The 27,064-nt window shown below is 42.4% G+C and overlaps 1 protein-coding gene across 4 annotated transcripts in view; it reads right to left on the bottom strand.

Moving 5' to 3' along the window:
- The window catches only part of kank1 (KN motif and ankyrin repeat domains 1), a 259,966-nt gene that overhangs the window by 157,735 nt on the left and 75,167 nt on the right, over positions 1-27,064 (bottom strand). For all 4 annotated transcript variants that reach the window (XM_033017791.1, XM_033017787.1, XM_033017790.1 and 1 more), the window contains exon 2: positions 15,799-15,878. The gene's annotated coding sequence lies outside the window, so the exon portion shown is untranslated. The remainder of the gene's footprint in view (positions 1-15,798; positions 15,879-27,064) is intronic.

The following is a 27,064-nucleotide window of genomic DNA, read 5'->3' as shown; positions in this document are numbered from 1 at the left end:
GCCCAACTTGCCTACACCAGCCATCATGTCCCAGCTATACTTGTCCCACCTGCCTGCATGTGGTCCATATCCCTCCAAACTTGTCCTATCCATGTACCTGTCTAACTGTTTCTTAAATGTTGGGTTAGTCCCAGCCTCAACTACCTCTTCTGGCAGCTTGTTCCATACACCCACCACCCTTTGTGTGAAAATGTTACCCCTCAGATTCTTATTAAATCTTTTCCCCTTCATCTTGAACCGATGTCCTCGATCCCCTACTCTGGTCAAGAGATGTTCCATGTTCTATTAACAAAACGCAAATTTCTCACCATATCTTTTCAGCTGCTGCCAGTCTTACAAGAGTAGCACATCTCGACCAGTGTAACAGCAACAACCCTTTCATTAGTGTTGTCGTGACTATGGGTCACAACATCATCATGCACAAATGGCTCCATTATCTCTGTAGTGACATCAAACACAATGACATCACAAATCCTTGTAGGTCAAAATATTTTGTCATGTTGTATTCCAAGGTGCAGCATGCTCCCACTGTTGAATTCACATCCTGAATTTATTATTTCCCCGCTGGTTTAATAAAAGTCACAATTTTGCCTTCAGGATTTCACAAATGCTCATTTAATTGATGATATTCAACAAAATAGTTCTAGTCTGAAACAAAATTCAATGGCAGTTAGTATTTACTTCAGTAGCAACCTTTAGCCATTAATTACTTTTAATCCAGTATCTTCGATCCAAAAGCACGTGAATTTAATGCTCAACGTGTACATACATATCCGGAAGTGGTGGCGCTGCCCAAGCAGCTGCGGCTCACCTGCTTTCTTTTTCTTTTTTTTTTCCTTCTTCTTTTGTCCTGTTGTTTGGTTTATTTCGTTTATTTTAGTTGTGTATGTGTGGGGGGGGGGGGGGGTGAGAGAAACTATTTTTAGTCTCTTCCTTAGGGGGGGGATGCGACCTTTTCTTGTCGTATCCCCCATCTCCGTCTCTGTCTGCGTTGAGGCCTATCGCGGAGCTGGCGGCCTCCAACTGTGACCGAGCTCGAGTCTCCGAGATAAATCGGAGCCAGGACTTTCCAACCGACTTCGGGGCTGTGGTGGCGTTGCGGCGGCGGCGACCCGACTCGGAGCCTTGGAGGCTCGGCCGTGTGCCCAGGGGACTCGGCCGCAGGCCCAGTGGACTCGGCCGCAGGCCCAGTGGACGACTTTGTCGGGAGCTCGCAGGTCCCAGATTTTCTGAAGATCCCGCCACGACAGCTTCGTCCGCTGGACTGGAGGGTGGCAGCTACGACTGCCCGGGGCCGGGGAGTTTGAACCAGCCCGTTTGCGGAGCTCGGATGCTGCCGCTGGACTTGCCATCACCCGGCGGGGTCCCAGCATCGGAAGCTGGATCGCCTCAATGCAGAGGGAGACGAGGAGGGAAAAAACAAGGACTTTAAGACTTTTGCCTTCCATTACAGTGAGGAGGTGTCTGGTAGACTCACTGTGGTGGATGTTAAACTGTGTTAAGTGTGTGTTTTGTTATTTTATTCTATGTTATGACTGCAAGGTATACAATTTCGTTCAGACTGAAATGTCTGAATGACAATAAAGGATACTTTACTTACATGTATCCCTCCCTTGAATGCTCAAGTCGCATGTTGCTATTCTTCTCAGGCGTAGGTCAAGAAATTTGTCTTATTTTCAAATGTACTCTCGTAACAGAGGCTAGCATAATAGTTAGCAGAAAAAAGTTTGAATTAAATTCTCATTGTACCTGTACTCACTTTACTTATGCATCACAAACTTAATTTGACTCAAGACCGTATAAGGAGTCACTGCTATGAATAGTGGTGGTTGTGGTGGTGGACAAGAACTGTTTTACTTTACGATCCAGGGAATTTTACGTTATATTTTACATTATATAATCTGGGTCTAGCAGTTTGCTGCTGGAAGGAATAAGCAGGGGATGGCAATGCGAGCACCAGAAAGATGACAGGGAGGGAGATGGGAAGATGTGGCGAGTGGTGGGGTCACCTTGGAGGTGGCGAAAATGACGGAGGACTATTTGTTGTATGTGACGGCTAGTGGGGTGAAAGGTGAGGACTAGGGGGACTCTGCCCTTGTTGCGAGTGGGGGGGATGGGGAGAGAGAGTAGTGTTGCGGGGCATTGAAGAGACCCTGGTGAGAGCCTCATCGATGGTAGGGGAGGGGAACTGAGACTGTTCTCCACCTCTGTACTCCACAATTTGAGATTTATCATAGAAAAAAATAAATCACATGTGTTAAAGTGGTAATTAAAGTGAAATTACTCCAGTGTTTACACAGTCCCATTTCAGGGCATCATAATGTTTGGGACACAGCAATGTCGTGTAAATGAAAGTCATGTTTAGTATTTTGTTGCATATTCTTTGCATGCAATGACTGCTTGAAGTCTGCGATTCATGCACATCACCAGTTGCTGGGTGCCTTCTCTGGTGATGCTCTGCCAGGCCTGTATTGCAGCCATCTTTAGCTTATGCTTGTTTTTTGGGGGCTAGTCCCCTTCAGTTTTCTCTTCAGTATATAAAAGGCATACTCAATTGGGTTCAGATCGGGTGATTGACTTGGCCAATCACGAATTTACCATTTTTTAGCTTTGAAAAACTCCTTTATTGCTTTAGCAGTATGTTTGGGATCATTGTCTTGCTGTAGAATGAACCACCGGCCAATGAGTTTTGAGGCATTTGTTTGAACTTGAGCAGATACGATGTGCGTCTACCATCAGGAGTTGTATCATCAATAAAGATAAGTGAGCCAGTACCTTCCGCAGCCATACATGCCCAGGCCACAACACCCCACCACCGTGTTTCATAGATGAGGTGGTATGCTTTGGATCTTGGGCAGTTTCCTTCTCTCCTCCATACTTTGCTCTAGCCATCACTCTGATATAAATTAATATTCATCTCATCTGCCCACAAGACCTTTTTCCAGAACTGTGGTTGCTCTTTTAAGTACTTCTTGGCAAACTGTAACCTGGCCATCCTATTTTTGCAGCTAACCAGTGGTTTGCATCTTGTAGTCTAGCCTCTGTATTTCTGTTCATGAAGTCTTCAGCGGACAGTGGTCATTGACAAATCCACACCTGAAGAATGTTTCTGATCTGTCGGACAGGTGTTTATGGGGTTTTCTTTATTATAGAGAGAATTCTTCTGTCTTCAGTTATGGAGGTCTTCCTTGGCCTGCCAGTCCCTTTGTGATTAGTAAACTCACTGGTGCTCTCTTTCTTCTTGATGATGTTCCAGTAGATTTTAGTAAGCCTAAGGTTTGGCTGATGTATCCATCAGTTTTATTCGTGTTTCTCAGTCTCATAATGGCTTCTTTGACTTTCATTGGCACAACTTTGGACATCATGTCAGCAACCAAAGTTTCCAAATGTGATGGAAAGACGGGAGGAAAGACTAAATGATTAGAGCACTCTTATACCTGCATTAAGGAGGCAATTAAACTCACCTGAGCATGTGTCCCAAACATTATGGTGCCCTGAAATGGGGGACTATGTATAAACACAGCTGTAATTTCTACATGATGAAACACCAAAGGAGAAATAAAAATTGGCTTCATTAAAATCTGACAATGTGCACTTTAATCATGTGATTTTTTTTCTATGACAAATCTCAAATAGTGGAGTACAGAGGCAAATAAATAAATGATGGGTCTTTGTCCCAAACATTATGGAGGGCACTATATTATCTTGTGCAGGAACTGAATATGTTAATAAAATGTCATTCATAACATTGTTTTAAACAAAAAAAAACACAAATCTGTTGCAACAAGAACATGACCAAGTCAACATTTTCCTTCTGTTTAATTTTTGTTCAGGAATAATGTTATCCTTATTTTGTGGAAATAGAATCTTGCTGCCTTGTTTATTATTGGTTTATTATTGTCACATGTATCGAGATAGTGAAAAAAAGTGCTATCCAGTCAAATCATACCTTACATGAGTACAATCAAGTCATACACAAGGACACAAAAAGCTGGAGTAACTCAGTGGGACAGGCAGCATCTATGGAGAGAAGGAATGGGTGACGTTTCTGAAGAAGGGTTTCGACCCCAAACGTCACCCATTCCTTCTCTCCAGAGATGCTGCCTGTCCCGCTGAGTTACTCCGGCTTTTTGTGTCTTTCTTCGGTTTAAACCAGCATCTGCAGTTCCTTCTTACTCATACATATAGACAACAGGTAGTGCAAAGAGAAAAATACGTTATAGAGTTATAGCTGCAGAAAACGTGCACTTTTTTAAAAGTGCCAGGTCTACAAGGAGGGAGGCTGGGCGCTGGTGTACCTCATTGGCCATAACATGGTTGGTCCAGGACAAATTGTTGGTCATGTTTACGCTTAGGAACTTGAGCTCTCAACCATTTTATATTATTTTGGACCACTGCTTTTGGTGAAAATACTTAGCTTTTAGCAGCCCTTCTTTATGCTGGAGAAGAAACCAGATGTTACACCATGAAACAAGATACTGCAACTGCTGGAAACTGGAGCCAAAATCAAACTGCTGGAGGAACTCAGCAGATTAAGCAGCATATGTGGAGACAAATCACCGTCTTGATCTGAAGCATCAATTATTGCATTAGTTGATGTTAATTACTATTGCTGTTGGCTAGCTCCTATATAATACCAGTACTGTGTAGTTGCCACTGTGATAATTGGTTAAAAATACATCAGCAACCAAATTTAAAAGAAACTTATAGACAACGAAGAGTAAAGTTTAAAGCAATTTATGAATCTAACAAGTTGCCAAACTCCCAGAGCAGAGCAAGCATCAGTGAACTCTCAGACAAATAACAAGCATGTGTGTCAGAGTTCACTTTTACTCTGAAATTGTTTTATTTGCAGAATGGGTGAAGCTACATCAGCCATTTAATTTTCAGCTGGTGCTCTGCAGGATGCTATTAGCTACTGGAACTTGTAAATACAATTTCACCATTTCAAGCTCATCACTTCAAGTGTTGGGCCCATTTTAACACGATTACTTCTCAAGGTTATTTGCATACTTGTTTTCTTTACACTATAACAGTAACCTAGCTTAGAAACAGATATCGTAGAAACAGATAAACATATTCCTCAGTTCTTTACTGCAGTGGACATTCATGACAGATATCAAGTTATGCCTTAGTAATGATCTGGAACCACTACAATTTACCTTCCACCACAGAAGATCAAACAGGGTTACAATGGATCTCCACTACACCACTTCGACAATAAGAATATGTATGCCAGGTCGTTGTTCATCAACTACAGCCTGTCGTTCAACAACATCATCCCCTCCAAACTCAGACTTGGGTCTCTCTCATCCATGTGATTGGATCCTTAACTTCCTAATTTTCAAACCACAATCAGCACGAATTTCCTCCTCGAGTTTCCAGCTCTACTCTCTCTTTTCGCATGATTGCGTAGTCAGGCACAGTTCCAATAGCATCTTTAAATTCACAGACCACACCACCATTGTTGAACGAATACTGGGTAATGATAAATCAGAGCAGAGGCGAGAGATTAAAAATATGATTGAATGGTGCCAGAACAACTATCTTGCTCTGAACCTCAGCAAGGCCGAGGAGAGAAATGCCGAGGGCAAAGTCAAGGATTCATGAACATGCTTTCATCAACACGGTGGCAATAGAGCAAGTCAATAGCTTCAGGTTCCGAGGCATACATTTCTCTGAAGATCTGTCCTGGGCCCAGCACATTGATGCAATCACAAAGACAGAACCAATTTCATTATCCTACAGTGGCTTGCAAAAGCTTTCATACCCTTTGAACTTTTCCACATTTTGTCACGTTACAACCACAAACGTAAATGTATTTTATTGGGATTTTATGTGATAGACCAACACAAAGTGGTGCATAATTGTGAAGTGGAAGGAAAATGATACATGGATTTCAAATTTTTTTACAAATAAAAAACTGAAAAGTGTGGCGTGCAAAAGTATTCAGCCCCCCTGAGTCAATACTTTGTAGAACCACCTTTCGCTGCAATTACAGCTGCAAGTATTTTGGGATTTGTCTCTACCAGCTTTGCACATCTAGAGACTGAATTTTTTGCCCATTCTTCTTTGCAAAATAGCTCAAGCTCAGTCAGATTGGATGGAGAGCGTCTGTGAACAGCAATTTTCAAGTTTGCCAGAGATTCTCAATTGGATTTAGGTCTGGACTTTGACTGGGCCATTCTAACACATGAATATGCTTTGATCTAAACCATTCCATTGTAGCTCTGGCTGTATGTTTAGGGTCGTTGTCCTGCTGGAAGGTGAACCTCCGCCCCAGTCTCAAGTCTTTTGCAGACTCTAACAGGTTTTCTTCCAAGATTGCCCTGTATTTGGCTCCATCCATCTTCCCATCAACTCTGACCAGCTTCCCTGTCCCTGCTGAAGAAAAGCATCCCCACAGCATGATGCTGCCACCACCATGTTTCACAGTGGGGATGGTGTGTTCAGGGTGATGTGCAGTGTTAGTTTTCCGCCACACATAGCGTTTTGCATTTAGGCCAAAAACTTCAATTTTGGTCTCATCTGACCAGAGCACCTTCCTCCACATGTTTGCTGTGTCCCCCACATGGCTTGTGGCAAACTGCAAACGAGACTTCTTATGGCTTTTTTTCAACAATGGCTTTCTTCTTGCCACTCTTCCATAAAGGCCCGATTTGTGAAGTGCATGACTAATAGTTGTCCTGTGGACAGATTCTCCCACCTGAGCTGTGGATCTCTGCAGCTCCTCCAGAGTTACCATGGGCCTCTTGGCTGCTTCTCTGATCAATGCTCTCCTTGCCCGGCCTGTCAGTTTAGGTGGACGGCCATGTCTTGGTAGGTTTGCAGTTGTGCCATACTCTTTCCATTTTCAGATGATGGATTGAACAGTGCTCCGTGAGATGTTCAAAGCTTAGGATATTTTTTTATAACCTAACCCTGCTTTAAACTTCTCCACAACTTTATCCCTGACCTGTCTGGTGTGTTCCTTGGGCTTCATGATGCTGTTTGTTCACTAATGTTCTCTAACAAACCTCTGAGGCCTTCACAGAACAGCTGTGTCATGTCAGCAGCGTGTTAATTTTTTTTCAACTTAAAATTTTTTTAAAATATGTTTTAAAGTATGTTTTTGATGTTCCTCGGTGTGTTTTGTGTGGGGGGTGGTGTGGGGGGTAAGGGGGAAACCGCTTTGGTCGCCTCCTCCATGGAGAGGCGACTTTTTCCAGGTCGCCTCCCCCGTGGCCTAACATCAAGGACCGGCGCGGCCTTTCTACGGAGACGCGCCCGGGACTTCAGCGGCGGGCGCAGCGTGGACTCTCGGCGTGGAGCGGGGCTCGCCAGAGGGGAGCGCTCCGTTCCGCAAGCCCGCGGCAGCCGGCAGCCTGAAGCCGCGGTCTGCAGAGTTCCAGCTGGTGCGGCGTCTACAGCCCGGGATCCCTCGTGGGGGACCCGGGGGGGGGAAGAAGAAGCCACCACTGCCGGCCCGCGGCCAACTTCTACCGCGGGCCCGGCGTGGACTTAACATCACCCCTGGAGGGGAGCTTCGACCGCCGGCCCTGCTGTCTACGGTGCTTCTGGCTGCGGCGGAGACTTTAAATCTCGACCGCCGGCCTGCGGCCTACACCAACTTAAAGCCGCGGTCTCCGGTGAGGAAGAGCCGATCCTGGACTGACTCTGGACTTTAGTCCTGTCCACGGGGGGGAAATGGAGGAGGACTGGACAAATTTTGTGCCTTCCACCACAGTGATAAATGCTGTGGTGGATGTTTGTGTTACATTTTTATTGTGGTTGTGTGTTCTTTATTATTGTATCGCTGCTGACAACCCAAATTCCACCGACCCTGGTTGTGTGGCAAATAAATTCTATTATATTCTATTCTGTATTTATACTGAGATTAGATTACACACAAGTGGACTCTATTTACTAATTAGGTGACTTCTGAAGGCAATTGGTTGCACTGGATTTTATTTAGGGGTATCAGAGTAAAGGGGGCTGAATACATTTGCACGCCACACTTTTCAGTTTTTTATTTGTAAAAAAATTTGAAAACCATGTATCATTTTCCTTCCACTTCACAATTATGCGCCACTTTGTGTTGGTCTATCACATAAAATCCCAATAAAATACATTTACGTTTGTGGTTGTAACGTGACAAAATGTGGAAAAGTTCAAGGGGTATGAAAACTTTTGCAAGCCACTGTATTCCTTCACCGTCCAAAATCACAAAACAAAATGGACGGAATTAAGTCCATCTTCACATGTTGCCCCTGTCCCACTTAGGAAACCTGAATGGAAACCTCTGGAGACTTTGCGCCCCACCCAAGGTTTCCGTGCGGTTCCCGGAGGTTGCAGGTGGTTGCCAGAGGTTAAAGGTAGTGGAAGTAGGTAGGGAGACTGACAAAAACCTCCGGGAACCTCCAGGAACCGCACGGAAACATTGGGTGGGGCACAAAGTCTCCAGAGGTTTCCGTTCATGTTTCCTAAGTGGGACAGGGGTAGTCATCAGAAGACGTTTATCCTCCAAGTGAGTTTATTATGTTTGTAAATATTGCAATAAAATCACTCAAATTTCAATGCATTTTGCTTTTCTAGGCTATCTATCCTCCAGGAGAGTATTACACTAAACGTTGCACGTCAGTCCAGGCTCTGTTATTTAACTGATATCAACTCCTGTGGTTACAATACTTCTCGGTGGATAAGTAGCTGGAACTCCTGTGCTTGAAGTCTGTTCAGTTCTTTTGACTGCAAAACGCCTACTTGTGGAACAGAGCACGAGTATGATTTTTGTTAACATACTGCGTGAAGCCAGGAGGGCAGTAAAAGTCAAAAGTACACATTTTGGGTGAATTATGCAATCAGCAGTAACAGCTGGCAAACTATTTGCAAGTATAAGGTACATTGGAGGGAAAGGTCCTTTCAATGTCCTTATCCGAGATTCATTTGTACTTCCCCACACAAAAACTGGCGGGGTGGGGGGGGGGGGGGTTAAGCAGGATTAAGCTGTATTACATGCAGGACAGAACAGGCTTGGATAAACAATATGCTTTTTATCTTCCTGCCTATCAATGTATGCACCGCCTCAGTGCTTTTAGAGGTCAAACAAGTTAAAGTTTGCAACAAGAGAAATGCCAAAAAAAGCCCTACTGTTTATAAGGAACAATATCAAAACAACTGCAAAAATATTTCCTTAAACCAAACATACACAGGCTCCATAAGGCCAAGAGGTCTTATCACCACCTTTTTTTATTAGCTCGGGTTCACATGACAATTGGGAGAAAATGTAAGTCCTTTCACTGAGAGCTGCATGTGACTCAACTTGCCAGTCATGTCTTTCCGCAGTTTTCATTTCAAAAAGATAAAAGGAACAGCAGGCTGTTGGCAAATGAAAGCAGTTCAAACATGGTGCAAATCAAAGGTCACATTTCTCGTGTGTTTGCTATGTTACTTGTTAGCTGTTGAAATGCAGATACAACATTTATATAAAACTAACAGGACAGGAATTCTTGCACACAGAAGGAGCTACACAATTTATTCCCACCAGTACCAGAATGAATGGATTACTTGTCCCCACTTCAAACAAGACCATGCGACTCAAACCGCAAAAAATGAAGTATTTAATTTTGTGACTCTTCGATCTACTGTAATTATTAAGTTAAAGTAAAGACAAAATTTAGAGAGCAAGAAAATGAAACAGATTATTTTATAATTCTAATTTCACATGTTGAACTTTAAGTATATAAACTCCATGAAGAGCATTAACAGGGAAGATGGAAAGTGAAGGAGTTAGAAAAAGACAGTCTGTGCATTTATCCAGTCCATCTGCTTAGTTTGATGCCACTGCCTTCAGTTGCCTGGATCCTGAAGGCCATCCCCTCACTCCTTGAATCCCTGCCTTTTTCTCATTTGAGATTTCCTTAAACTCTTCACCATTGCAATACCTTGAAAGTTCCTTGAAAGTAGTCAAGGCGGCTCTCAGCACACTAACCTTCAACAGTTAGGGTTTAAAGTATAGAAGTTGGGATGTTTTGCTACAAGTGCACAAATTGCTGGTGAATACCGTTGAAGGATTGTGTTAAGTTTGGGTCATCCAGCTATGGGAAATAAGTTGTAAAACTGGACAGAGTGCAGAGAAGATTTACGAGGATGTAAGTAAGTAAGTTTTATTTATATAGCATGTTTTAAGTCAACTCGCATTGACACCAAAGTGTTTTACATAAAATAGATAATAAGTTTCCATACAAACCAGAGAAAAAGGTTAAAAAAAATAAAGAAAATGGACACAACACATTATAGAGTTCAACACAAACGTCCCCCCACAGCAAAATCAAAAATTTCCACTGTGGGGAAAGGCACCAGAAAGTTAAGTCCTCTTCCTCTGTGAAACACCCGAGGTCAGTCCGATGATTTTCAGCCAGGACTTGAGGGCCTGAGCTAGAGAGAGAGGTTGGGTAGGCTAAGTGTGTTGTCCTCGGAGTGTAGGAGGCTGAGGCGCAATCTTATAGAGGTGTACAAGATCACGAGAGGAATAGATAGGGAGATGCTGAGAGTCTTTTACCCCGAGTAGGGGAATCCAGAACCAAAGGACAGATTCAGGATGAGGGGGGAAAGATTTAATAGGCATCAGAAGGTTAACATTTTTCACACAAAGGATGTTGGGTGTGTAAAATGAGCTGCCACAGGAGGGAGTTGAGGCAGAAACTATAACAACATTTAAAGGACATTTGGTCAGGTACATGGATAGGAAAGGTTTAGAGGGTTATGGGACATGTGTAGAAGGAGCACATTGGTTGGCATTGGCAAGCTGGGCTGAAGGGCCTGTTTCCGAGCTGTACGACTATTACCTTATGTATTGCTCAAGGCATGTCTGCCAATAAGAATAAAAAGGTGAAGAAAGTCTGTTAGAAGAGTGGGGCTCAAAACCATATCCTCCTGCAGCACACCCTCGAGTCCAGGATCACTTCTTGTCATTCCAGTTCTTGGGTCTCTCAGATAGTTGAAGAATCTTTGTGGGATCTTCAGATTCTGCTATATGGAGCATGTGCTGTTTGCAGGTTATTTGGTAAAATCTGCACTACCGTTGCCTGACCTCCATGCTTTTGAGGATTTGAGTTGCTCAGTATCTTACCAGAGCAGTCGGACATGGGATTTCCATGAGTTAATGGGGTGATTACATTTATCCAAGCAGGTCAAATAAGCTTTCTTTGTCATCTCGTTTCTCCTGGAAATCTCCTGGCATGAAGGAGCTTAGAGTGTAGTGTTCATTTCAGGAATCTAGTGTTGGGTACGTCGAAAACATGGCCTACCATTGGAGATAGCCAAAATGCTGGAGCAACTCAGTGGTGCAGGCAGAATCTCTGGAGATAAGGAAGGTGACGTTTTGGGTCGAGATCTTTCTTCAGACAGAGTCACGGGCGAGGGAGTCTAGAGATATGGAGCGGCAAGGTGTGAAAATGACAGATCAAAGCAGACAATGTTAAAGGAAATGTAGAATAGTTCATTGTTAACTGAGGGGAAGGTGACAATATTGTAGCGAGATATAGAACAAATGAATGAAAGATAAGCAAAGAAATAATAATGATAAAGGAAAGGCCATTATTAGTTGTTGTGGATTGGCTATCAGAATGCTTAGTAATTATAACTCTGCCTAATTATAACATTTATACTGTAAGAACTCGCCCACTGCCTGCCAGTAGCAGCAGTAGTGAGAACGTATGATGTACTGCTTAGATGATGTAGACCTGAACAATAAAGATGCTTGTGCTTCAACCTGTGTGAGACTAAGGTATTTACATGTGTGAGATTAAGCTCTTTACAGTTGTTTGCTAGGTAAGAACAAAAAGCTGGTGTGACTTGGGTGGGAGAGGGAATGGAGAGGGAATGCAGGGGTTACTTGAAGTTAGAGAAATGAATATTCATAGGGTTGTGAGCTGCCCAAGCAAAATATGAGATGCTGTTCCTCCAATTTGCATTTAGCCTCGCTCTGACAATGAAGGAGACCGAGGACAGAAAGGTCAGTGTGGGAATGGGAAGGGGAATTAAAGAGTTTAGCAACCGGGAGATCAGGTAGGTCCAGGCGGACTGAGCGAAGGTGTTCAGTGAAATGAGCACATATCTAGACACAATACTCCCAAAGTGGTCTATTAGCAATCTTGTACAAGAACAAAGTGAGGTGCTTTGTTAACATTGAACTAAGTATCGCCAGAATTACTGCCAATTCTCAATTCCCCCATTTCACATGATATATTTCACAGTCTTGTAACTGACTCAATCAAACGCAACGTTTGCTGTAAACACAAAATTCCCCTTCAGCTATACCCAGGCAGACTTGTGCCCTTAAGGCATAGCTGCCCATAATACAAATTATTGCCCAATCATGCAAACTCTGGAGATATGCAGTAACGTTTCTTGGCCTGATTTCTCAACACACATCATGAAGGAACTTGTTTCAATGGTGTGGTTTTGGACACCAGATACTTTTAACATTTTAAACTGAGGTCACAGGAAAACTTAGAATAAGGGCCTGAAGCAGGATTAGGTAAAAATACAGAGGGCAGATTAAATGAGGTAAACGATATAATTAGAGTAAAAATCAGCACTGCAAGTTATATGTTGCCATAGATTTACTAACACCTAAAAATCACTGCTCGCACCAAAATATCAATTGACCATTTTGAAATCAAGTTACACTGCAAGATGCATTTATAAACTTACATTGACGCATGTATGCAACATCACAGTTCCACAAATAAAGAAAAATCATCCTCCAAATCTGCACAACTTTGAATTTTTCAAACATTTTTCTTGTCCATTTGGTGTACAATAAAAACCATGAATGTAATCTGTTTTATTCATGATTCCGTAGTTCAACCTAAAAATATCTTTGTTACTCTAATGGTGGAGTGGTTTAATTCTTGATTAAGCAACTATGGGCTGCAAACACATTGCCATTGAAAAGGATAAAGGATGAACGCATACCTTCCACCTGAGTTCTTTATTCTCCAGCTGAGTGCCAGCAAGCTGCCCTTCATAGGTTTTACTTTTCATTTATGAAGTTCAAACAAATTCTAATTCTTGAAGGTCCAATTAAGTTTTCTTCCAATGGTCTTTTAGGAAGTTATTTCTTATTTCTCATGTGTCCATCTCTGATACAATCTTGCAGAAAGTATGCTGGTCCTGTTTGAAAATTGCCTTTTCTTTTGGAAACAGAGCACTTATGGTTTAATTACTTCCTCCTGCACTTAAACAAAATTAGATGATCTTTGAATTCAACTAAAAATTATAAAGTGAAAGGAGGGAAAGCAATTTACAATTTAAACAATTTAATCCAAGATTATAAAATAGTGCACAAGTTTTGAACATGCATCATATTTATTTTTAAAATTGGAATTAATAGAATTCCCATGCCAATCTGGAAAGCAATTAGAAATTGATCAGAACAAGTGGAAGATGACCTCAAAAACAATTTGGCAATGTCAAAGCAAGCAAATACTCTGAATTACAATGGTGACTTTAGTCATGGGCAAAGCATTGGAATAGAGAAACTGAGGTGAAAAGAAAGAAAACAGAAGTACAAAAATGAAGCTGGGAAATACAAGTATCAAAGGCTCAAGATTTAATCCTGGGGAAAATGACCAGCACCCTACCTGAAAGTTTGTGTTTTATTTTGCAGCACAGTAACTCCAGGGCTGTGCTGTGTTGTGTAAACCCACCTGTAGGGCAGCACCGGAGGAAGCAACACATTGGCAGTCAGAAAGAAGAGGCTGGGAGCATGACTTCTGCTCAGGATTCGACAAATTCTCATGCCATCAGTATAAACTCGGGCAAAGAAACCTTCTGCTGGTCACCTGAAACCCCTCCTTGACTGATGAATTTATATGGGGGATCGTAGGCAAGATTTGGAAGGGCAAGATCCTGTACCAAATGTACTCTGGATGATGGCTGTTAATGTCCAACAGCAGGAATGGCTACTAACTGAGCACAGAGCATCAACAGCCAAAGTGTTGCTTGTCAAAGCATGGGCAGAAGATCAACATGAACAAAAACACCTTTGATAATCACTTGATGCAAGCAGAAGAATATCATCCACTAAAATGACCCAGCACATTCCTATCTATGCCATTATCATTTGCCACAAACCAACACTCCAGCAATGAGAAGGTGGGAGGCATGGCATCAGGTGATAGGTGTAAGGTGAGGAAGAAGAGGCTTAGGAGGAGATCCTAGGGAAGAATCACCCAATGAGTGATTGCAATCTGGATGCATCACTGAGAATGTGAAGGCAAGTGTTCAATATCTCAGAAGCACCTAAATTGGTGCTTGAATCAAAGCACTGTACGCCAGAGACCACACTGGTAAATTGCATTAGTGCAGATAACTACAGATGATCAACAGGGACATTTTGGGCCTGCTCTGCAGTGTGACCTCATAACAGACACATCAAGTAAAAGTCAATAGACAGCCCAACACAGATCAGATCAAATGTTTGTAGTCCTGCCACTTCGTCACGAATGGCATTGGACAAATGAGGCAGTGGCTCCTGCAATGTCATACCTTCAGTATGGGTGGAGTCTTGCATATGCCAAAGAGAAGGTCAAATTATTGTTAGCTAAAGAGTATCTCTCAGTCAGTATGGTTTAGTTTAGAGATACAGCATGGAAACAGGCCCTTGAGCCCACTGAATCTACGCCGACCAATGGTCTCCCCTTACACTAGTTCGATCCTACACTCTGGGGAGAATTTACAGAAGCCAATTAACCTAAAAACTTGCCATCTTTGGAATATGGGAATTTTATTAGCGCCCTTTATGTGGCGACTCTTTACATACCTTGGGTAAGCAAAGGTAACGTCACATGTGGCAATAAAGTATTCATTCATTCTAACTGGAGCACCCGGAGAAAACCCACACAGTTAATGGGAGAACATGCACATTTCACACAGACACCACCCATAATTAGGATCTAATCTGGGTCACCACCCCCAATGAGTAAAGGTTGTCTCTTGGGTTCCTATTAAATCTTTCTTCTCTCACCTTAAACCATGCCCTCTCATTTTCTGACTCCCTTACACTTGGTAAAAGGCTCTGTGCATTCACCCTATCTATTCCCCCCGTGATTTTATGCACCGCTATAAGATTACCCCAGCCTCCTGCACTCCAAGGAATAAAATCCTAGTCTGCCAACTTTTCCCTATATCTCAGGCCGTTGGAACCTGGCAACATCCTTGCAAATCTTTTCTGCACTCTTTCCAGCTTAATGACATCCTTCCAATAGCAGGCTGATCAAAACTTGACACAATACTCCAAGTGCAACCTCACCAATGCTTGACCTCTTGAAAATCTAATTGGGTTACAAAGTCCACATTAGAATCCTAGAGTCGCTCCCTCCATAGATACTGCACAGATATCAGGTTATACATCACTTGGAAAATCTATGCTATTCACACTTAAAGAAAACATTTCCAACGGGGGAATTAAAACATTTTCTGATCAAGTGAAAACATAACCAATAACATTGTTATATAGGACTCCACAAAAATGTCTTGGTGAACGGCAATGTGATAATGACTACAAGCCTATTTTAATGAAGTCGACAATTTTATTCATTTTTCAGGATATGGGCGTTGCTAATCATCTCTGATTGCTGTAGAGATTGTGGTGATGAGCCAATGCCAGGAACAATAATGCCATGATGAGAAGATAAAAATATGCCAGTATGCACCTTCAATAAACATACATATCAAGTGGCCAGAAAACAATACATAATGATGTTTAACTTTTTAAAGAGGTGCCAATAATGAAGCTATTAAAGTTAAGGTCACCTTGAGGATGATCAAGATTCAATCACATTGTTTGGAAGTCAGGAGCCACACACAAGCCAGGCCAGGGAAGAGTGGCTGATCTGTTGAACAAAATAAATGAAAAAAAAATCTGTTAGGTCATTGAACCAATAACAGTATAAATATATGGACTGAATAGGACTATGAATGGACAATATTTCTGCACTATCTATCACACACACGCACATATATTTTACAAGTAATATTAACTTTTGAATTTTAAAAATACAATAAATTCCACAAGTCTATTTCCCCCCCTCTCATTTCCTGATTTTCCAGCCAGGAAGTGGAGCAGACCATAGCAGCAAAATTTCATTGGCTCATTGAGAGGCATGGCAGCCAATAAGAAAAGAAAGTGCAGCAGAGCAGCCTTTTGGGAATAACTGTGTTCTGAGGAAAAGTGTTCCGATTGAGGGAAAGTGCATTACTGTGGATAAATCCCCAGTTCATAACCAAGTACATTCTTAAACCTTGTGGGATGCTAGGGAGGAAATTAGAGGTGCGTGCCGAGATATTTGCATTATCTTTAGCCAGTGAAATTCTGAAATACTGGACGGTGGTTCCTGTTGTACCATTATTTAATAAGGGCAGCAAGCCAGGAACTACAAACTGTGAAGCCTGACATCAAGAGTCAAGTCAAGAGTGTTTTATTGTCATATTTCCCGGATGGGACAATGAAATTCTTACTTGTTGCAGTACAACAGAATATGTGAATATGTAAAATTAGTACATAACGGTGGAAGAGCAAAAAAAGAAAAAGTTCAATAACTAACAAATATAGTGCAATAATAATAATAGTCTTTTGCAGTTCAGAGCTCAGAGCTTATTCGTTGTTGTGTTTAAAGCCTCATGGCTGTAGGGAAGAAGCTGTTCCTGAACCTGGACGTTACAGTTTTCAGGCTCCTGTATCTTCTTCCTGATGGCATTGGTGAGATGAGTGTGTGGCCAGGATGGTGTGGGTCCTTGATGATTTTGGCTGCCTTGTTAGAAACATAGGAACATAGAAAATAGGTGCAGGAGGAGGCCATTCGGCCCTTCGAGCCAGCACCGCCATTCATTGTGATCATGGCTGATCGTCCCCTATCAATAACACATGCCTGCCTTCTCCCCATATCCCTTGACTCCACTAGCTCCTAGAACTCTATCTAACTCTCTCTTAAATCCATCCAGTGATTTGGCCTCCACTGCCCTCTGTGGCAGGGAATTCCATAAATTCACAACTCTCTGGGTGAAAAAGTTTTTTCTCACCTCGGTCTTAAATTACCTCCCCTTTATTCTAAGACCCTGGCCCCGGACTCGCCCAACATTGGGAACATTTTTCCTGCATCTAGCTTGTCCAGTCCTTTTATAATTATATATGTTTCTATAAAATATCCCCTCATCCTTCTAAACTCCAGTGAATACAAGCCTAGTCTTTTCAATCTTTCCTCATATTACAGTCCCGCCATCCCAGGGATCAATCTCGTTTTTTGAGGCAACAACTACGATAGATCCCTTCGACGGTGGGGAGGTCAAAGCCGGTGATGGACTGGGCAGTGGTCACAACTTTTTGTAGTCTTTTATACTCCTGGACGTTCAAGTTGCTGAACCAGGCCACGATGCAACCAGTCAGAATGCTCTCTACCGTGCACCTGTAGAAGTTTAGGAGAATCCTCTTCGACATGCCGAATTTCCGTAATCTTCTCAGGAAGTCGAGTCGCTGATGTGTCTCCTTTACAATTGCATCGGTGTGCTGGGTCCAGGAACGATCTTCGGAAATATGCACGCCCAGGAATTTGAAGTTATTGACCCTCTCCACCATCGTCCCATTGATGTGAACAGGATTGTGGGTCCTCATCCTTCCCCTACCAAAGCCCACAATCAGGTCCTTTGTCTTACTGATGTTGAGAGCCAGGTTGTTGTGCTGGCACCATTTGGTCAGTCGGTTGATTTCACTTCTATACTCTGACTCATCACCATCTGTGATTCGTCCAACAACAGTGGAGTCGTCGGCGAACTTGATGATTGAGTTCGCATTATGTCCGGCTACGCAGTCATGGGTATAGAGTGAAACATAGAAACATAGAAATTAGGTGCAGGAGTAGGCCATTCGGCCCTTCGAGCCTGCACCGCCATTCAATATGATCATGGCTGATCATCCAACTCAGTATCCCGTACCTGCCTTCTCTCCATACCCTCTGATCCCCTTAGCCACAAGGGCCACATCTAACTCCCTCTTAAATATAGCCAATGAACTGGCCTCGACTACCCTCTGTGGCAGGGAGTTCCAGAGATTCACCACTCTCTGTGTGAAAAAAGTTCTTCTCATCTCGGTTTTAAAGGATTTCCCCCTTATCCTTAAGCTGTGACCCCTTGTCCTGGACTTCCCCAACATCGGGAGCAATCTTCCTGCATCTAGCCTGTCCAACCCCTTAAGAATTTTGTAAGTTTCTATAAGATCCCCTCTCAATCTCCTAAATTCTAGAGAGTATAAACCAAGTCTATCCAGTCTTTCTTCATAAGACAGTCCTGACATCCCAGGAATCAGTCTGGTGAACCTTCTCTGCACTCCCTGTATGGCAATAATGTCCTTCCTCAGATTTGGAGACCAAAACTGTACGCAATACTCCAGGTGTGGTCTCACCAAGACCCTGTACAACTGCAGTAGAACCTCCCTGCTCCTATACTCAAATCCTTTTGCTATGAAAGCTAACATACCATTCGCTTTCTTCACTGCCTGCTGCACCTGCATGCCCACTTTCAATGACTGGTGTACCATGACACCCAGGTCTCGCTGCATCTCCCCTTTTCCTAGTCGGCCACCATTTAGATAATAGTCTGCTTTCCTGTTTTTGCCACCAAAATGGATAACCTCACATTTATCCACATTATACTGCATCTGCCAAACATTTGCCCACTCACCCAGCCTATCCAAGTAACCTTGCAGTCTCCTAGCATCCTCCTCACAGCTAACACTGCCCCCCAGCTTAGTGTCATCCGCAAACTTGGAGATATTGCCTTCAATTCCCTCATCCAGATTATTAATATATATTGTAAATAGCTGGGGTCCCAGCACTGAGCCTTGCGGTACCCCACTAGTCACTGCCTGCCATTGTGAAAAGGACCCGTTTACTCCTACTCTTTGCTTCCTGTTTGCCAGCCAGTTCTCTATCCACATCAATACTGAACCCCCAATGCCGTGTGCTTTAAGTTTGTAAACTAATCTCTTATGTGGGACCTTGTCGAAAGCCTTCTGGAAGTCCAGATACACCACATCCACTGGTTCTCCCCTATCCACGCTACTAGTTACATCCTCGAAAAATTCTATAAGATTCGTCAGACATGATTTACCTTTTGTAAATCCATGCTGACTTTGTCCAATGATTTCACCACTTTCCAAATGTGCTGCTATCCCATCTTTAATAACTGACTCTAGCAGTTTCCCCACTACCGATGTTAGACTAACTGGTCTGTAATTCCCCGTTTTCTCTCTCCCTCCCTTCTTAAAAAGTGGGGTTACGTTTGCTACCCGCCAATCCTCAGGAACTACTCCAGAATCTAAAGAGTTTTGAAAGATTATTACTAATGCATCCACTATTTCTGGAGCTACTTCCTTAAGTACTCTGGGATGCAGCCTATCTGGCCCTGGGGATTTATCGGCCTTTAATCTATTTAATTTACCCAACACCACTTCCCGGCTAACCTGGATTTCACTCAATTCCTCCAACTCCTTTGACCCGCGGTCCCCTGCTATTTCCGGCAGATTATTTATGTCTTCCTTAGTGAAGACGGAACCAAAGTAGTTATTCAATTGGTCCGCCATATCCTTGTTCCCCATGATCAACTCACCCGTTTCTGACTGCAAGGGACCTACATTTGTTTTAACTAATCTCTTTCTTTTCACATATCTATAAAAACTTTTGCAGTCAGTTTTTATGTTCCCTGCCAGTTTTCTTTCATAATCTATTTTTCCTTTCCTAATTAAGCCCTTTGTCCTCCTCTGCTGGTCTCTGAATTTCTCCCAGTCCTCCGGTATGCTGCTTTTTCTGGCTAATTTGTACGCATCATCCTTCGCTTTGATACTATCCCTGATTTCCCTTGTTATCCACGGATGCACTACCTTCCCTGATTTATTATTTTGCCAAACTGGGATGAACAATTTTTGTAGTTCATCCATGCAGTCTTTAAATGTCTTCCATTGCATATCCACCGTCAACCCTTTTAGAATTAATTGCCAGTCAATCTTGGCCAATTCACGTCTCATAGCCTCAAAGTTACCTTTCTTTAAGTTCAGAACCATTGTTTCTGAATTAACAATGTCACTCTCCATCCTAATGAAGAACTCAACCATATTATGGTCACTCTTGCCCAAGGGGGCACGTACAACAAGACTGCTAACTAACCCTTCCTCATTACTCAATACCCAGTCTAAAATAGCCTGCTCTCTCGTTGGTTCCTCTACATGTTGATTTAGATAACTATCCCGCATACATTCCAAAAAATCCTCTTCCTCAGCACCCCTGCCAATTTGATTCACCCAATCTATATGTAGATTGAAGTCACCCATTATAACGGTTTTGCCTTTGTCGCACGCATTTCTAATTTCCTGTTTGATACCATCTCCAACTTCACTACTACTGTTAGGTGGCCTGTACACAACACCCACCAGCGTTTTCTGCCCCTTAGTGTTTCGCAGCTCTACCCATACCGATTCCACATCCTGCAAACTAATGTCCTTCCTTTCCATTGCGTTAATCTCCTCTCTAATCAGCAACGCTACCCCACCTCCTTTTCCTTTCTCTCTATCCCTCCTGAATATTGAATATCCCTGGATGTTCAGCTCCCAGCCTTGGTCACCCTGGAGCCATGTCTCCGTGATCCCAACTATATCATAGTCATTAATAGCTATCTGCACATTCAACTCATCCACCTTATTACGAATGTTCCTTGCATTGAGACACAAAGCCTTCAGGCTTGTTTTTACAACACTCTTACCCCTTATACAATTATGTTGAAAAGTGGCCCTTTTTGATTTTTGCCCTGGATTTTCCGGCCTGCCACTTTTACTTTTCACCTTGCTACCTATTGCTTCTACCCTCATTTTACACCCCTCTGTCTCTACGCTCACACATTTAAGAAACCTTTAACTCCATCCTCCACTAGCCCATTCGACACCCCACCCCCCTTATTCAGTTTAAAACCACCCGTGTAGCAGTGGCAAACCTGCCTGCCAGAATGCTGGTCCCACACCTGTTAAGATGCAATCCGTCCCTTTTGTACAGTTCCCCCTTACCCCAAAACAGATCCCAGTGATCTAAGAATCTAAATCCCTGCCCCGTGCACCAGTTCCTCAGCCACACGTTCAGGTCCTGTATCTCCCTGTTCCTGCTCTCGCCAGCACGAGGAACTGGAAGCAAACCGGAGATAACAACCCTGGAGGTCCTGCTTTTCAGCATTTTTCCGAGCTCTCTAAAGTCACGCTGCAGAATATTCATCCCCTTCTTTCCGACATCGTTTGTGCCGACATGCACTACCACTTCCGGATGTTCACCTTCGCCCTTGAGGATTTTCTGCACTCTGTCCGTGACATCCTGGATCCTGGCACCAGGAAGGCAGCACACCATCCTCGCATCCCGTCTGTTGCCGCAGAAACCCCTGTCCGTACCTCTCACAATGGAGTCTCCTACTACAATGGCGTTGCCTGCCTTAGGCCTTTTTGGTTTTGGCTCAACAGCCCTATTCGCATCACAAGCCAATCCGCCGCCCAGTGTAAACACCTCTTCTGTCCCGACAGCTTCTAAGTGGGTGAACCTGTTCACAAGAGGTACAACACCCGGGGACGTTGGCATTCCATGCTTCCCTCCCGTTCTCACTGTCTCCCACCTTCTCTCTTCCAGTACCTTAGGTGTAACAATCGTACTGTAGGACTTGTCGAGGAACGACTCCGTTTCTCGGACGAACCGGAGGTCATCCACTTGCTTCTCCAGTTCCCCAACACGGCCCTTCAGGAGCTCTACCTGGATGCACTTTTCGCATTTGTAGCAGCCAGAGGCACCAGCGGTGTCCTTGACCTCCCACATACTGCAAGCATCACACTGAATCAGCTTGCCTGACATCTCCTTCTTTCGTCTCTCCCTCTGCAGTGTTTTGCGTAGTCTCCTCTCCTCAGCCTCCTCTCCGAAGACTCTCGAGCCAAAGACTCACACTTTTCTCACAGGGCACTTCCCTCATAAGGCCGCTCACTCACTGTCGCTCCCTAAGAGCAGTCTTACTTAAATTGACTGATAAATTGCCTGATTTACCAATTTACAACCAAATTCCTGTTTTCAGCTGTTTTCCCGACTCACTTCTCTCCTCCCACTTGGGCTAGAGCCAATCAGTCGTATCTCTTGCTAATCTCCTCCTGCTGCTGTTGCTCCCAAAGCTACAGCAGTTCTGAGTCAAGTCTGCCTGTCCTTGACCTGTACTTAAACTGTTTTCACTTCTCTCCTCCCACTTGGGCTAGAGCCAATCAGTCGTATCTCTTGCTAATCTCCTCCTGCTGCTGCTGTTGTTGTTGCTCCCAAAGCTACAGCAGTGAGTAAGTAAGAGTGAGTAAAGCAGGGGGCTGAGCAGGCAGCCTTGAGGTGCTCCCATACTAATTGTTACTGAGGATGAAGTGTTTCCGCCAAATCGAACAGACTGTGGTCTGTGGATGAGGAAGTCGAGGATCCAATTGCAGAGGGAAAAGCATGAGAACATCAAAGTGCTGGAGGAACTCAGCAGGCCAGGCAGCATCTGGGGAGGGAATCAATAGGTGACATTTCAGGTTGGACCTAGCTATGTGGCCGAATATGGATTCAAGATGGTGGAAAGGAATTGACCAAATGCATGCTAGAGCAGTGAATTAAAAGCCATTAGAAAGCCAGTCAAATGCAAACCCTTGGATGGATATTATATGCACAATACATTTCCTTTAAATCTAACTTCATAAAATACAGGAGAAACTTAAAACAACTGTAGTTCAAATCAGGAAAAATTTGCAATCACTACTTTTTCCTTCCACATCAGAAACACAATAAACATTAAGAGTGACTGGAAAACTCTTTAGTATCACAATTTAGTTATGAAGCACAATTCTTGGCAGTCTTAGTTCATGAATGAAAATAGGACCATCAATATTAAATAAGAATACAAACATTCAACAGGATACTACTTGAACCAGCACAGCGTTGAAAATAACCGGTGGCATCATCTGCTTGTCATTGTAGGAAACTACACAAAATTAACTTTCAATTCACTTTGCGTTTCATTATTATTTTTAAGATTTAATTTTCAATTCATGAACTTGGCATAAAAGGTATTGGCAACTTCATGACAGCATAGAACGATTAGCACAGAGTGAGTCACAGAAAGCCCACAAAGTAACTTAATGTTGTGGTCTCCATTAGATAGGGACCATGCTGGACCTTCAAGAAACTGAACTAATGAAGAGACCTACAAGCCTGTGAAACAGAGGCAAGTCCGCGGAACAAGCTTAATGGAGTCCGGAACATTGAGGAGAGTTGGAACATGAGAAAAACAGAGTGCTGGAGGACATTAGCAGATCAGGCAGCATATGTGGAGGGAATGAATAGGTGACATTTCAGGTTGGGACCCTGTTCATTCAAGAGAATGGGAAGGTGGAAATTGACTCAAATTGAGTTTATTGCATACTAAAATTCAAATATAAACTTTATTTGTAAAAATATATACATTAAACCAGCATTTATGGTGTCATTTAGTCAATTATTATTAGTTCTACATGTTGGTGGTGTTAGGACCTTTGTCTTTCATGTGGCCTCCTGGAATGATACAAACTTAATGTTTAAGAGTGTTTGACACCAGAGGTAGTTCCTCAATGACAAATGGCAGAGGACCCTAAACTGAAGTTCTCCCTCACAAAACCTTTGCAATGGCTGCACCAAGATTCATCGCACCGCTCAGCACGTATTCCTGCTTTCTGGAATGTGCCCATCATCAGCATTCCCTTACATTGTACTGAAAGAGCAACATGTTTTGGGCAGACGAAAGAGCACATTTCACCAGGTTGATGAACTCCCAGCAGCACTTGATGTTTGTCTTGGGAATAACTCAGAGATCAGTCACGTGGAACAAGGTCCTTTCTACATCTTCCAGCCCACTTTTGCATGTCGGTTATTTTTTTAAAGCAGAGAGTGGTGGGTGCTTGGAATGCACTGCCAGGGGTGGTGATAGAAATTCACTCATTTGCAGAATAGCAAAACTGTAATATTTTAAGCTGTTTCTTTAATGTACAAATTTTGCAAATAGTCCACAGAGGTCTCAGTTTCATCGCCTGAAGGCAACATTCCTCGAGAGTGTGATTCTGACCATATAGGAAGAATCTGACTGGGGAGGCCCTCTCACCACCAGTCAGGAGAGATCTTAATATTTGTTGGAGAGTTCTGGCAATGAGGCATTCTGCCAGATGATTAGGGAACTAAACTATTGCACACAGTTCTCACGACCCATAACTGGAAAGATGTGGAGGCTTTGTAAAGGGTACAGAAGAGGTTTGCCAGATTGTGGCTGGATTAGAGGGCATTAGTTATAGGGGGATATTGAGCAAACTTGAATTTGTTTCTCCGGAGCAAGTATGAGCAGAGACCTGAGAGAAGTAAACAAAACTATGAGAGGCATAGATAGGGTAGACAGTCAGAACTGTTTTCCTCCAGGCTGTCAAAGTCTAAAGGACACAGCTTCAAGGCAGGGTGGGGAGGGAGGGCAGGAGTTTAAAGAGGTCTGTGTAAGATTATTTGTTTAAACAGTGGTGGATGCTTGGAACGCGCAGCCAGGGGTGGTGATGGAAATTTAAACTCATCTGCACAATACCAAACTGTAACCTTTTAAGCTTTTTTTTTAAAATATCCACATTTTGTTCTCAAAACATCTTCAAATACTTCAGAGGCAATTTTGTCCTATTTAAATAAATTGGTTGAAAAGGACTTAATCACAAAAAACACATTTTCTAGTAACCTTTTTAAGTAACTTTTAAAAATGACAAGTTACTTGGTGATGGTATTGGTGTATGATCATCAGCCTTTTGAACTGCCCACTGTGAATTTCTCCCTAAGCCATTTCAGAGGTTCTAAGGATACAAGCAGCTGGTCTGGAGATTGAATTCCCTTCTTTAATAATCAAGTTTAGCAATATAATCGCTGTAAAGTGTTTCAGATTATTTTAATATACAATTGTAACTATCTTCCACTCACTGTAAATATTTCCAGAGAAACCACCCTGGTTTTATCAGTAGGTTATTTGTAGTTTAAATTTCCTCCTCTTTTGAGACCATGAACATCCATAAAACATGTACAAATATCAATGCTTGCATTGGCAATTAATTCAATTAAGGTACATGGCTGGATGTCAACCAGAAGAGGCTACAATTCAATACAAGCACAACTGACCAAATAAATTATTTGCAATTTCACTAATGGAATGGAATACTTTATTGATGTGACTAGGCACAGTGAAATTCTTTGCTGCATACTCAATGTATATAAATGCTTAGGGGTTGTCCAAAATTGCAATAATTATAAAGAAAGGCATATTGTAGGCATTTAGTTATTGATGTACAATGACTAAATTAAAACAGTTGAGTTACCCTGTTTATCTTGACATTGCAATTAAGCCTGGACAACAGAACTTCAACTACTAACATAAATGCAACTCTGAGAAGCGAAGCATGAATAATTAAACCAGGTGCAGCCAGCAAACCTTGAGGAATTGAAATACACAACAACTCGCTCATAGCTCATCAATAATTCAAGTTTAGATTTTCTAGGGGAATAAAAGCCTAATTTCTCGTCAAACTTGCGATACTGATCACTTTTTATGTAGCTACAATGATTGCCCATAATATAATGGCCAATAGTGGTAGCATTGGTTCATGGATCAAGTTGGTGCAATTGTTCCACTTCGATAGTTTAGTTGTGCAACAAATTTCTCCTAATTTTTCAAGAGGAAACCATCTTTAAAGGAAAGAATCATTGGTCCAAATCAGCTTTAAAAAATGGCACAGTTGATGTGTTATCAAGACTATACTGAAATTACATTGCGTAGATTAGAAAATTACTGGCTTCATTGTTGATTTTTCTGAGCAATCTAAGTCTCCTGCTGGATGAAAATTACTCATACTGACAATTGATGATTAAACTATAAATCAATAACACAGTTTCCTGGCATACTCGTTTAGTTGCTAATCCTTAGTGACTTGCTATCAACTGTAATGCATGCCCTACACTTTTGCTTTTAAAACCGCCAGCATATGCCACACACTTAATTTTTTTTCCAATAAAGACATGGGTGAAAAGGTCACCAAAAATTGATGAGCAAAAAGCTTGTATACCCAAATATCAAATGACAAAATAAATCAAGATTTTGCTGAAAAGAACATTCAATTTATACACTTTTTCCAAAACGAAGTTCATAGCAATGAACGGATATAACATGCCCTAAATAAGATTAAAAACCTGAAAATACTAGGCCAGGAAGAAGGTTTGGAGGTGAAAACAGACTTGGGATTCTGATTGATCATCTGAATTAGTTAGAAGAAAATTAGATACAATTTATTGCATTAAGCAGAAGAATCAAGTACGTGAAGAGGACAAACTCAAAAGGAGAGGGCAGTGGAGATAATAGAATCATAAGTTAAAAAGTCAAATCAAAAGACAAAAGGTGGGCAACAAAGGGTCAACAAAGAAAAGAAAGTTCTATGGGGACTATCACAGCTGGATCAAGGCTAAAGCTGCTGCTGAAGAGTTTAAGAATACAAACACTCAACCTAATGCCAAATCCAGGAAGGCATAAAGTACCTAATGGAAAGAAATGCAATTCCTTAATCTTCTGTAACAGATGAGGGAGCAGTTGTCTGAGTAGGGAGTTGGGCAGAGGATTTCAATTTGTGGCAGGAAGCTTGGGTCACACTCATGGAGTGAATGCTCAGCAGACATCAAATATTCTATGTTTCCAGGTCCTGACAGGATATTCCCTAGGACATTGAAGGAAGTTAGTGTAGAAATAGCCGGGGCTATGACAGAAATATTTCAAATGTCATTAGAAATGGGAATAGTCCCCGAGGATTGGCGTACTGTGCATGTTGTTCCATTGTTTAAAAAGGGTTCTAAGAGTAAACCTAGCAATTATAGACCTGTTAGTTTGACTTCAGTGGTGGGCAAATTAATGGAAAAGATACTTAGAGATAATATATATATATATATATATAAGCATC

This window comes from Amblyraja radiata, chromosome 3, assembly GCF_010909765.2.
Source record: "Amblyraja radiata isolate CabotCenter1 chromosome 3, sAmbRad1.1.pri, whole genome shotgun sequence".
NCBI classification, from domain to species: domain Eukaryota; kingdom Metazoa; phylum Chordata; class Chondrichthyes; order Rajiformes; family Rajidae; genus Amblyraja; species Amblyraja radiata.
The sequence above is the reverse complement of the archived record's forward strand: the minus strand, read 5'-3'. Positions and strand labels throughout refer to the sequence as shown.